The sequence below is a fragment of the Camarhynchus parvulus genome, chromosome 1A, assembly GCF_901933205.1.
Source record: "Camarhynchus parvulus chromosome 1A, STF_HiC, whole genome shotgun sequence".
NCBI lineage: Eukaryota > Metazoa > Chordata > Aves > Passeriformes > Thraupidae > Camarhynchus > Camarhynchus parvulus.
This window is the reverse complement of record NC_044586.1, coordinates 41,760,144-41,772,330: the sequence shown is the minus strand read 5'-3', so window position 1 is coordinate 41,772,330 and position 12,187 is coordinate 41,760,144. Positions and strand designations below refer to the sequence as shown.

The following is a 12,187-nucleotide window of genomic DNA, read 5'->3' as shown; positions in this document are numbered from 1 at the left end:
CATTTCAGTCCAAAGATGAATGAAAACTCAATATTTACCACACACATCCACTATGCTTTGCAAACAAGACTGGAAAAATGCCCTCTTACAATGAAGTTATCCATACCATCTTTCTGATGAGCAAAGCATGAGGAAACAGTTCAAAGCTCTTGGAAAGCCATATGTATACTTTTACAAAAGACATCTGCAATTCACCAGTGAGGTTCTAGACCTAGCATAATTTATTTAGCAGTTTGTATATAGAGATGCAAATACGCAAGGTTCAGACATTTCTTTAGAGCCTCCATAAAATTAATTTTAAAGTATATAAATATTCATACTTTGAATAGTCATCTCAGCATGTGAAGCTTTAATTTTTATATGAAAATACCAATTCCTGCAAAGAGTCTGAAATAAAGTAAAAATGTATTAATCCTAAAGTATGCACACAAACACATGCAATTTCTTTACATAAACACTTCTGAACTTCTGGGTGATTAATGCTTGATTACAAAAAGAGATCCTTAAAAACTATCTTCACTAATCATTCACTAATTTTTAACACACTTGAAAACAAGTCAGGTTTTAGTGCTGTTAGACAAGTTAATCCACACCTGAAAGCACAAGGTGTCTTTCAATTTCTGCCGTGGTTATTGTGCGTCTCTGTTGCTACCGAAATGGGCCGTGGGTGAGGGCAGTGTCCGCCAAGCCCAAGAGCTCAACGGGTTGAGCAAGAGTGCCTGGGTGCCCCGGCAGAGCCTCCTGCTGAGCCAGCACCACCACTGTCACAGGAGTGTACTTGGCTAATGACGACATCAGGGACAGCAGAACGGGTAAAGCTGAACAATTACAGCGCCTGTGGCAGAGGTGGCTTACATGGTTCCAGCAGGGATCACAGGAATACAGGAGGGATGTGTGCTTTAAGGAATTTTAAGGCCCTTGTCTAGATATGTTTAAAGATTCAGAGACAAGTCTTTTATATCAGTCTTAAAAAGACTAGTGAGAGAAGATGCAGCTTTCCTACAGAACTAGAGGGTGCAGTCCTATCGTACAGCACGATCCAAAGCCTACATTATTATATTCATAACTGCATATATGTTCTTATTTTCTTTTTTAAACATTCAAACACATTCAGAAATGAAGACGTTTGGACAATGAAGACTCTCAAAGAAAATTTAAGGGTCTAACATCACCCTGCTTAAAAAAAAAATTGGTAAATTTTATTATAAGCATCATGATACTGACATGCAGATTTTTAATCATGCCAGTTGCAATTATACAAATCAGTGTTCCAATCCACAGAGAAGTCAGTTTTCATATACACCACATTAACACAGACATTAGACAGGATTTGGCATGCTGCCGACAGAGAAGCTAGTTCTGGAATCATGCAATATTAAGTCTGGGGTTACTTGATGCAAGATTAGAAGGCAACAAGCTCAAGAAGGTGGTTACAAAAACATCACAGGACACAAAATTATTTTGTTTATTATTATTAAAGGCAAGCAATTATATTTCAGTATTTAGATTGCAGCTGAAAATGCTTTTTTGGCATGCACTCCACAAAGCTAATATTGAGTGTAACTGGAAGCATTTAAAAAAAATTCTTACTAAAGTTAAAGATGGTAATTGCAAACTGCAGAATCTGTCCTTAGATAAAAGGGGGGCAACTGAATGAAACTTATTTTATCTGTTACAGATACAAACCTACAAGCATACTCCATAAGACTTTTGCATCTTAAGGAGGAGACAGAGGGGAAGGGAGAGAAAATGAAGGAGAGAAGTACACAAGACAGAACAGCAAGAGCTATCAGGTGCTATAAATCAATGTTTCACATACAGACCTTAGACAGGAGTACAGACTTTGGTACAGCACAACTGAAATAGCACAGTTCCGGCATTTGTCGATGTGAAATCCACTGGAAATGAAAGGTCTACCTGAGAGACTGTCTACCCCAGGTTTACTAGCTAGCAAAACATTGGGCTTGATAGGTTCGTAATGATCTTGAAAAGCAACTCACCAACCTTATGGCTATATTTAAGAACTTTTAAGAAGACTTCCAGGCAGTGTTCCAAGAAAAGGCAAACTAGCAAGAAGCTGTCATTTACAGACCCTTTAAAAATACTAAAAATGTTTGTGTTGGCTCTTACCTCTTGTATATGAGCACTTCACTCATTTTGTACATTTAAAAAAAACCTCCTTGCACAAAAACATGCTTGAGGAATATTATCAGTTTGTGCTGAGAAGTCAAATGCTCGCTCTTTTAGTTCTGCTAAAAATATATAATGTATTTTGTGAATATTATAAACAAGTAAAATACAAAGAGGAAGAGTTGTAGCAGATCACCTGTGAAATTTTCTTCAGTAGCTGGAAATATCCTTTGTCAATGAACCAGCAGACAAAGAGCTGTTTCTGAAAAAAAGCATGTAATTTTGGCAAACTGATCTGATAGTCTATCTGGGAATTTCTGCCAGAAATGCCATGACTTCAGTGTGCTATTACTTGAAAAACATGTTTCTTCCCATCATTCTTCAGCCATAAGGTGGGAGGAGGAAAAGATGAGCAATAGCTGTGCTGTGTCCTTCCAAGCTGGTTCTTCCCATTATACAACTCCTAATCCAAACAATTTAAGCACACAAGTAAAAGCTACTCATTTCTGTAAACATTTCCAGGAGCAGGACCTAAGCTTACATGGCTTACACCAAGCATATACTAATGGCTAGAGCTAACCTCAAGTTTACTTCTGTTTAAACAGCATAAGCAAAAACCAGTGCTGGCCAAACTGAAGCTTAAGCTTTAATACAAGGGGGTAAACTGAATATTGATATAAGCCACTTGGTGACGAGGGAACCATCTCAATCCAGCATTCTTAGTGCAATATCATATCATACAACAGTTTTCCTAGAAATATAAGTGACCTTTCTCAACACTTAAAAAATAAAAAGTAATCTTTCAGAGCATGCTTTTATACCCCAGCAGCAGGGATCTCTTTACTTTAGGGTAACTAGTCGCAGAAAACAGAAACACAACCCAGCTTGTTTGTTTGTTTTAAATGAAATTCACCACTGCATATCCAATTAATTCTGGAATGCATAAGACATGGCACCCAAGCAAACAGAGGCTTTCAATTTAAGAGCAACTTTCAGTCTGCCCTGTGAGAAGCTGTGTATAGCAGTAATTGACAACGTATTTATTACGCAAGATTTACACGACCAAGAGGAAGGACTTCTAGGCTATGATACAAAGGCTCTCAGCATTAGAAACGGTCAAACCAATCTGCAAAAGCATAATGTGAAGCAAAGCAAATTACTCTGTAAAATGTAGACATTCATTAGCATAGAAAAGTTTCACGGGAAAACCATGACAAAGTAAAAGACATCCAATTTTCATATGCTAATTAATTAAATATGCCAAATGCATTTAATCTCTTATTATAACCATAGGGGGAGACAGACCAAACTCTTGAAGTTCCAAAAAGCCAGGTCATTAGTGTGCCAAGTCATTCTTCAGATCTTCTCCTTATATACAAATTTACATTCCCAACTCATAACATATGTAAGTAAAACTTGACTCCCCCTCCCACCCCCTCCATTTCTCCTTCTTTGGAATGCACTTGCTTTCTCTTGCTCCTGTATTTTAAAGTCTTATTAAATGCTAGAAATAACTCATTTCCTAGGGAAAAAAAAAAACAACCCTAAACGCACAGAAGCCATTTTGCCAAAGGCCTGAGTTAAACACCCCAGACCCCCTAAGACATAGAATAAGCTAGCTGAAATGAGATTAATAACATTCTTGCACATATGCACGAAAATCCACACATAGTTTGTAGTCTTTAAGTTCAGATGACATTTCTAGCCATTTCTTGCCTTTCCAAACAAGAAAGGGATTCTTATGTTTACCTAAGTTTCTCCTTGCTTAATAAATCTTAAATTGAAACAGATTTTTTTTAAACAATTACCTTTTTCAGAGTTATCATACTACAGGATATTAGGAAAAACCAGACTCTCCTGTTGCTTTTACCCACATCTGACTCCAATCTTAATAGCTTAGCTATTAACCCTGTAAGGTCCTTACACACACACCTTGACCAGTTGATGTTAAAATTTTTATATGACTGATCTGGGCTTACTCATTACAAAACCTTTTGTTGTACAGAAAGAGAGCAGCTCCATGGACCTTGATTTACAGGACACAATAAACTGTGCTGTTGGCAGAACTGCACCAGCCCGGCTCATCCGGGGCTCTGGAGGCAGAAATGAAAGGATCTGTCACTGCATCAGAGTAACGGCTCTCTCCATCTCCTTTCCTTTCCACTCCCTGTCCAAGCTCATTCTGATCTACTCACGTCTTGGGATGAAAACCCAGCCACTGTGATATACCTGTTTTGCAAAGAAATAGTACAAATCACCTTAATTCCCCCTAGAAATAGCAAGAACTACAGCTAAAGGGAAAAAAACCCCATCCTACTTGAAAAATCTCAGTACTTACTCTAGAGTTTGCCGTGCAAAACATGTAGTTTAAAGATCTCAGTTACCAGCTAAACAATGATCGCAGGGAATTTCGCAACAATAACACTAGTAATTTATTTATGCCTTTTTTTAGGTTTTCTTTAGCGTGTTGGGAATATGCATTGTTAACCATTAAATTTCGCTGTATAAACATTTCTCAGCGAGCCTGTAAAATGCCTCCCGCTGCGTTTCCTCGTTGCCCAGCTGACAGCATTTAGAAACACCGGTACTGCTTTATTTGGCCTTCCCGGGCCACCCCCGCTGGGGAACAGTGAGAGATTCCTGTCAAAGGCCAGACCCAGCCGCCGCGGGCTCGGACCACAGCGAAGGCGTCTGGACGGAGTCCAGCCCAGCCGATTGATAAATGGTGGCTGCTGGAGTTTGAAATCCCGCGGTGGGCGCAAATATTCTGGGAGAAGGGACCCGCGGACGACCCGTCGCCCTTCCAAAGCTCTCTTCGTTAAGAAAAGAACGCACAAACACACACTTCAGCGAGGTCCGTGGCTGCAGGGGTGGGTGTGGGGAGCATCCCCCAGTTAAAGCGGACAGCGCGGAAGACGCCGCCGGGATGGCAGAGCGAGGTTCCCAGCTCGCCAGGGTCCCCGCTCGGGGCAGGAGAGCGCCCAGAGGCGGACGCTTCGCTCGGGATAAGGGCGAGGGCGGAGGCTGCCTGGAAGGGGCCAGCTGCTACGCACTGACAGGCAACAGCTGAGCTCCCACATCTGGACCCTCACCCAGTCCGGCGGCCGCGGCGCGCCGCTCGCTCCGCCGGGCGCACTGAGCCGGCACGGCGGCGGCGCCGCGACACCTTCCCCCGGCAGCGGGACACCCTGCGCTCCCCACCGCTCTCCCGAGCCCGCAGCTCCGTCCGACAACCCCGCGCAGGACGGCGCGGCGCCAGAGGCGCTGCCGAGCGCCGGCTCCGGGCTCGGGCGGCTCCTCACCGGCGCGCCCTGGCGATGCGAGCCCCGGGCAGGGCGCAGGACCCCCGCCGCACCGCGGGAAGCGCTCCGCCGCCAGCGGCACGCTGCCAGCTGCGGACGGCGCTCCGCCAAACCCGCCGGGCGCTCCGCCGCAGACTGTCCGTCAGTCGTCACCCCGGGGAGCCTCCACTTACCCTCCCCGCAGCGCAGTCGGACCACGGCGACGTATTCCCGGGAGGCGGTGTGGTCCGTCACGCAGACGACGGGGGAGGTGGATACCCGGCTCTGTCCCACGGAGTCAGCGCCGGCGAGAGACGCGCATCTCCAGCAGCGCCGCGGACTGACCACCCGGAGCCTCCTCACCGCCCCGCCACGACTGCCCGAGCCCCGGCGCTCCCCGCCCTAATGGGGCTCGGCCGCTCCGCGCCCGGGACGGCGCCGGCCGCGCTCCGCCGCGCCCATTGGCTGCCGCCCGCCGCGCCCGCCAATCGCCGGGCGGCCGGGGCGGCGGGCGGTGCGCGGGGCCCGGCGGGGCGGGGCCGGTGGCGGGAGCGGCACGGGGGAGCGTGCGGGGAGCACGGCGTGACCCGGTCGGGAAAGACAGGCAGCAGGCGGGGATCGGCGTGTTCTACGCTTCCTTTCCCTCGGTCCGACGGAGCCCTGAAGCCGCCCGCTTTCATGCAGGGAGCGGGACGGGGAAAGTTAATTAGAAACTCCTCGCGCTGATCTGTGCAGAGCGGTGCACAGATGGAGCCCGATCCGTATGGGTTCGCGGCCCACGGTGTTGGCGGGGGGCTGCGCACAGCCGTGGCGGGCACCGGGCGCTGCTGCAGAAGGCGGTGCGGGCCCCTGGCCGGGCCGGCGGTGCGGAGCCCGCAGCCGCCCGAGCGGGCTGGCGGGGGTGGGTGGGCGCGCCCCAAAGCAGCGCAGCCCCGGTCTCAGCACCAAAGAGACAGCAAAGCCAAGGAGGCCGGCATTAAAGGGACGCTGAAGTAGCCAGGCACGCGTATAAATCCCTTCCCTTTTGACGTTGCGGGCCCTTTTGGTATCTGCTAAACTGCTGGAGTATGCAGCCCTTGATCGTGTTGCTCGCACCTAAAAACACTCTTTAAGCAACGCAGATTGAGCTCCTGGTTCTCTAGTGGTCTCAGTGTTTAAACCCTCTATGGAAACATCAAAAGATGAGTCACGTGGTATTTAACTCGATGTTATATTTCTTCCATAGGTGCAAATTGGCAGGTGAGAATAATTTTGCCAGAGTGACTTCTAGGCAGTCACAAACTCTCCCCGCTTGGTGAAAAAGGTGCGTTTGGAGCCTTAAAAGTTGTTTTGTATAAAGCTATGTCTCTGGCAGTGTCTCTCTTGATTCTCAAAACAAGGAATTACGTGAGGAAATGAAAATGAGAATTTTCCCTTGGTGTTTTGAAGTACATTTGGTTTTCCTCTGTTAGCAGAATAAGTTTACCTGTATTCCAATCTGGTCAAAATAATCTTTCTCCATCTGAAAAAATAAAACTTAACTCACAGGAAACAACTTCAGACTACAACCATAGGCTACAACTTTGCTACAGTCAAAAGTGTTAAAACTACTTATCACCTTACAAGTTTCAACTGCAATTCAAGCTCTGGTGCTCTTTTAATTTTTCGATTTTCTAGATATTAATTTTTCAATTCCCTTTAAATATTAACCAAGTCTGAAAATAAATATTTCCAAATTGCATCATTAAAGTTTTCAGAAAAAAAAAAGATGCTTGTACAGACAGGGGAAACCTCAGAAGAGTCAGCCTCTCTCACTCTTTCCATCAGAATGAATTTGTATTTCTCCTCCAATTTAAGAAAAAACACAGAGGATGAAGCAGGAGTGTGAAAAAGAATTAAGTATATTGTAGAATATAGAATATAATAATAACACTATATAATGATATTGTAAAATTAATTGTAAAGGGAATGGGGTGATAAAGATGGCAAAGGAGCCATCTGCTGCCTTAGAGCTGTTTGTCCCTTGTCTTGTGTTCTTCCCTACCACCTATTCAAACATTTCTCTACCACTAATCACAAAGATCTAAATGCATTTAGGCTGTACTGGCAGCACTGCATGATTTACTTCTTCCCACTTCATGTTCCAAAGACATAGGAAATAAGATTGCTTGGCTTTTAAATAACCTTGTCAAAGGTGTTTGAAGTCATATATTAGCAGATCTGAATCTGGAATGAAAGAATTTATGGCCAATGCACTCTTTTAAGTTGTGTATCTGTTTATCTGATCCTCACTTACAAGTGCCTCTAATTAAGCTATAAACTCCTAGTTTCTACTTAACCATATGGGAAGCCTGGGAAGTTTGCTACAGTAATGTAATTTACCCATTCTACAGCCATGTCTGCAATGCAAATCCAGCATGGCTGTTTAAAAAGTGTTATAACCTGCTCTGTTTTTCACAGCATGGACAGAAATAGAGCATGTCCGAGTCACCAACTGTAATCCTGAAACAGTACAGACACTTTTCTCTTTGGACCTACAGGACTTTGTGTCCAAGAGAAAACACACCGACTGCTAACAGCAGGAAAGATAAAAATTTACAACCTGCAAATGCAATTAGTGAGGAAGGGACAATAATATTTCCATCAACTTTTTTTTCTCTTTTTTTGGGAGCTGCTTGGCTGTTTTGTGCTTTTGTTGCATTTTCTCCTCAGGTACTGTTCACAGGTTTTAGTTGCATGCACTTTTCGTTCACTTGAAGTGTGGATAATTTGAGGATGGGGTCTTGTCTGCCTAGAATTACAATATATATTTGTATATCTTAAACTTCTGTTAAATATTTCAAAAATATCTATGAAAGAAAAAAAAATAAACTGCTGATAAGCAAGTTTAAAAGGGGCTTGAGTACCACCTTTGCTACTGTAACACAGTAAAAACCCCAAATTCCATGAGACTGTTGCCCATTTTTTGAAAAATGTTTTCTAAAATATGTTCTATATTTAGATTTTTTCTGTAGAAAGTATTGCTGACAGTTATCATTAATTTCATGTGAGGAATGCAGGTTTTGGCCCACTTTGCAGGAGGTTAAAATTTAAAAATGTGAAGTATGAGATGTTTTTCTGTGATTTTGAAGTAGGAGGAAAGTCTCTGTACAGATGCATACAGGTACCCTGGAAGGAAATGCCTAGAGCAATCCATCACACTTTCTTTTCCAATCCTACCTCTTCCAGTGAATACTTTAAATATTTCTTATTATCTTTAAAGTATCCCATGTTTACATATGGAAACTGTACATACAAAGCTGCAGCTGCAACTGCAGGTAAGCAAACAAGAGTAGCTCCATGTGTACCCAACATGTAATCTGGCACTGATGTAGCTTTGAGGCTGGCCTGGAAGAGGTGGCTGGACCAGACAGCCCTCAGAGGTGCCTTCCAACTCTGATCTTGTGATCCAGAGCTGCTGGATTCAGCCAGCACAGGTCTGACTATGATGTCTGATTACTTAAGCCAATTAAGTATGGGGAATAGACAAAGGCCATGCCTGGAGATGGAGAGTTTTGAGTGAAACATGGCAGTCTTTAAACTGACTTTCAGCCACCCAACAGATGTCTGAGATGGGTTTACTGTGTATTAAACCAAAATTTTTGTTAAACTGGGGACAAGATTTGAATTTTGTGCAAGGTCCAATTATATTGTTTGTTTTGGTTTAGCTTTTTTCTAAGGTATGAAGCACAGACCAGCTTCATTTGGGGATGTTGAGAGAGAAACAGTGCTTTAATTTCTGCTGCTTGCTTTCTATAACACTGTACATTGGATTTTTACTTTCTCTTTGTATTACTTTCTTCAGGAAGGGATGTCATAATGGATACAATGGCCATTCCTTTCCTACATATGCCTCTAATCAGCAGTAGGAATGCCTCAGTTTCTCTGTTTGCATGCAGAGAATAAAACTGTCTTACACCACACGGGTCATATTAGGCTTAGTTAATCTTTATGCAGAGTTTTTCAGACATAAAGCTGTATGGAAGCACTTCAATTATTAATATTAACAAGAGCAGCTTGTTAAAACTCTGTGTTAGGTATTTGGGTGATTTTGGGACACTTTCACTGGAATCAAGTAATGTGGACTGGCCAAAGCAATTAGGCATAAACTTTCAAATGCTGATTCTTATAAACCAAACTCTTTTATTTGGCTTGTACCCAGCAATATGTTATTTATCAGTTGTATAGAATTGGGTTTTAAAAACCCCCAGTCTTAATAATGAGTTTTCAAATTACATTAAGAGGATTGTTTTCCCCTTAACCTTGGCAGCTGTACCACTTTTGTCTTCTGTATCTGCATGAATCTAAAAATCTACACCAAACCTTCTTTGAGTGCTGTATGGTTTTGTAGGGTAGTTGGAAATATGGTAACTGGTGAGTCACAGCAGGGATAGACTGAGGAGTACCATGAGTCCCATCACAGTGTCCAGGTTTTATTTCTTTTCCATTGGAAACCTGGGTGAAGCATGCAAGGAGGGAAGGATTTGCATCCTGCCACATGGTCAGGATAAAGTTGGAGTGCGTGCTTGCATTTTTGAGAGGGAATGACTTCTCAGGCTTTCCAGTTCAAGTATTGTTCCAGTTTACTGTATCTCCTTTTTTGATTTATTTTTGCAATAGTCCTTCACTTTTGTATAAGATCCCTCCTGCTGATTTTTGTCTGTTTTGTTTGTCTTGGCCTTCTCCTATGGCTCCATAACTTTTTCAGCTGCATAGTCCTGCCTAATCTCTGTTTAAAAGTCAGCTGAATCCTTGCATGGCCAGATAAAAAAATTTTTCTTATGGATTTCTTTCACAGGCACCTTCCCTGGATATTTAACTCTTTATGTCCTTCCTGGGCTAAACTGTTATCCTTTTACAAAGTCTTCATGCCTTGCCTTTGATCACAGACTAATCCATTAGTTCTTCTAGCCTAGTTATTTCCTGTGGACTAGGAAAAATGGGCAATTTGACTGAGATGAAAAAAGCAACATTTAGTTTACAATACATACAAGTAATGCCAGTCCTCTTTCCAAGATCTGCTGCAGTGCCTTGCTCCCTTCTGCCAGAGCTGGAGTCAGTCCTGTGAGCTGCAGTGACACTTGGAGCAGCTCTTGGAAAACATCCCAGCATTTCTGTAACTATTCCAGCCATGGATCATTGTACTCTGCCTTCTGAGTGGTCTCAGATGAATCTGGTTGCACTCAAGAAACAATGGCAAAATTCCCTGCATTTCTCTAGTTCCAAAAGAACACTCAGAAGCCCAGTGGTTCTTTGCATATCTATTTCCCAGTCCCTCCCATCTCCTACCTGCATGAGGCTAGAGTGGATTTTTCACAGTGTTTTACCCAAGAGCATGTGGCTGTTTCATTGGGTGGAGGTGCTTCTGTCGGAACAGGAGACACCAACAACCTCCTGTTGTCCCCCCTCTGAGAGATAAAATATCTTTGAGAGCACGTCTGATCCACCATGTAGAAGGCATTTGATGATTAACCCTTTCTTAAGATTGATGCCGTTTTGTAAGTGCTACACAGGAAAAAAAATTGTTTCACAGAAGGCAATAAATATTATTTTAGATAAATAGTGATAATTATTTTAAGGATCTTTTGTTCTAAGTAAATTCAATTTGCTTAAAAATGGCACTTTGGGAAGCCAGGGTGTTAGAAGTTAGGGATAATATGCCACACTGTTTGTCCTTTTCCTTCTCTATAATGGCAAAAGTGTAAATCACAACCTAACTTGATTAACTTTTGTTTCAATGTGTTCTGGTTTTAACATTATTTAAACATATTTTGTTATGTAAGTATGCAGAGATCTTAATCTTTTACTTAAATGTAAATTGCAAAGTGCAATAGCTAAACAAATTGATTGAATACCATTGATTTTTCATCAAATAATTGTGGCAAATCTTGTAATCAATTATTCATCATTCTTAGAGAAGAATAGATGACATGAAGAATAAGCTGTAATTAAGATAAAACACTACTGGATTCTGTACTGATAATTTCTTTTGAAATTACAATTCTTGCAATTAAATCAAATTGAAATTAAAATGTGAGTAGCCTGATTGAGGCACTGAGTAATGATTGTACAAAAGTGTAATCTGAAAGAGCCTATTCATGTATGGGGACAGAGATGACATTTGATGCCTAAAATATTTTCTATTTTTCCCATGCATTACTTCTGTCTAATGCAAGCATCATGTTGTTATTATAGATTTTAATTTCCTCCATTATTATGCGACCAATGCAACAGTTACAAAACATAAAGCACATTCTTTAAAGCAAATTAAACATTTAATTCCTGTGCTAAATTTATCTTTAGCCTAATTTGTGTTTTTCATTCTAAGTGCCAAAAATGAGCATGGATTTGCATTGCTGTAAGGATTTGGTTTTACAAGTTATATGGATTTTAAAATTTACTAATTAATTTGTTATTTCCATGAAAAAAGGACCTGACTTGCTGGACATTTAAATCAATGGAAAGCACCTTTTTGTCTTCAGTCATGTAACATACCTAGAAAAAGATTCTCCAAGAAACAATAAAACCCTCAGCATTAGTCTTAACCATAACCACTCTTAATGAAATAACTTGTCAGTCAGCTGGACTCAGGTGAAGTGAAGCCTGACCTTGACAGCAGTCCCCAGCAGATGTCAAAACTTTCTTCAAGTATTCAGGGGTTTTTGACCTTCATGCTAAAAGTGAAAGGAATGAATACACCCAGAGAAGTAAACTGGAAGGTCACTAATGTACCAGATTATGTTTCTTTTGCAAATTAG

The 12,187-nt window shown here is 42.3% G+C and overlaps 1 protein-coding gene across 1 annotated transcript in view; it reads right to left on the bottom strand.

Moving 5' to 3' along the window:
• Nucleotides 1-5,703, bottom strand: part of PRICKLE1 (prickle planar cell polarity protein 1) — a 65,685-nt gene extending 59,982 nt beyond the window's left edge. The window contains exon 1 of the mRNA XM_030959361.1: nucleotides 5,606-5,703. The gene's annotated coding sequence lies outside the window, so the exon portion shown is untranslated. The remainder of the gene's footprint in view (nucleotides 1-5,605) is intronic.
• Between the last annotated feature and the right edge of the window lie 6,484 nt (nucleotides 5,704-12,187).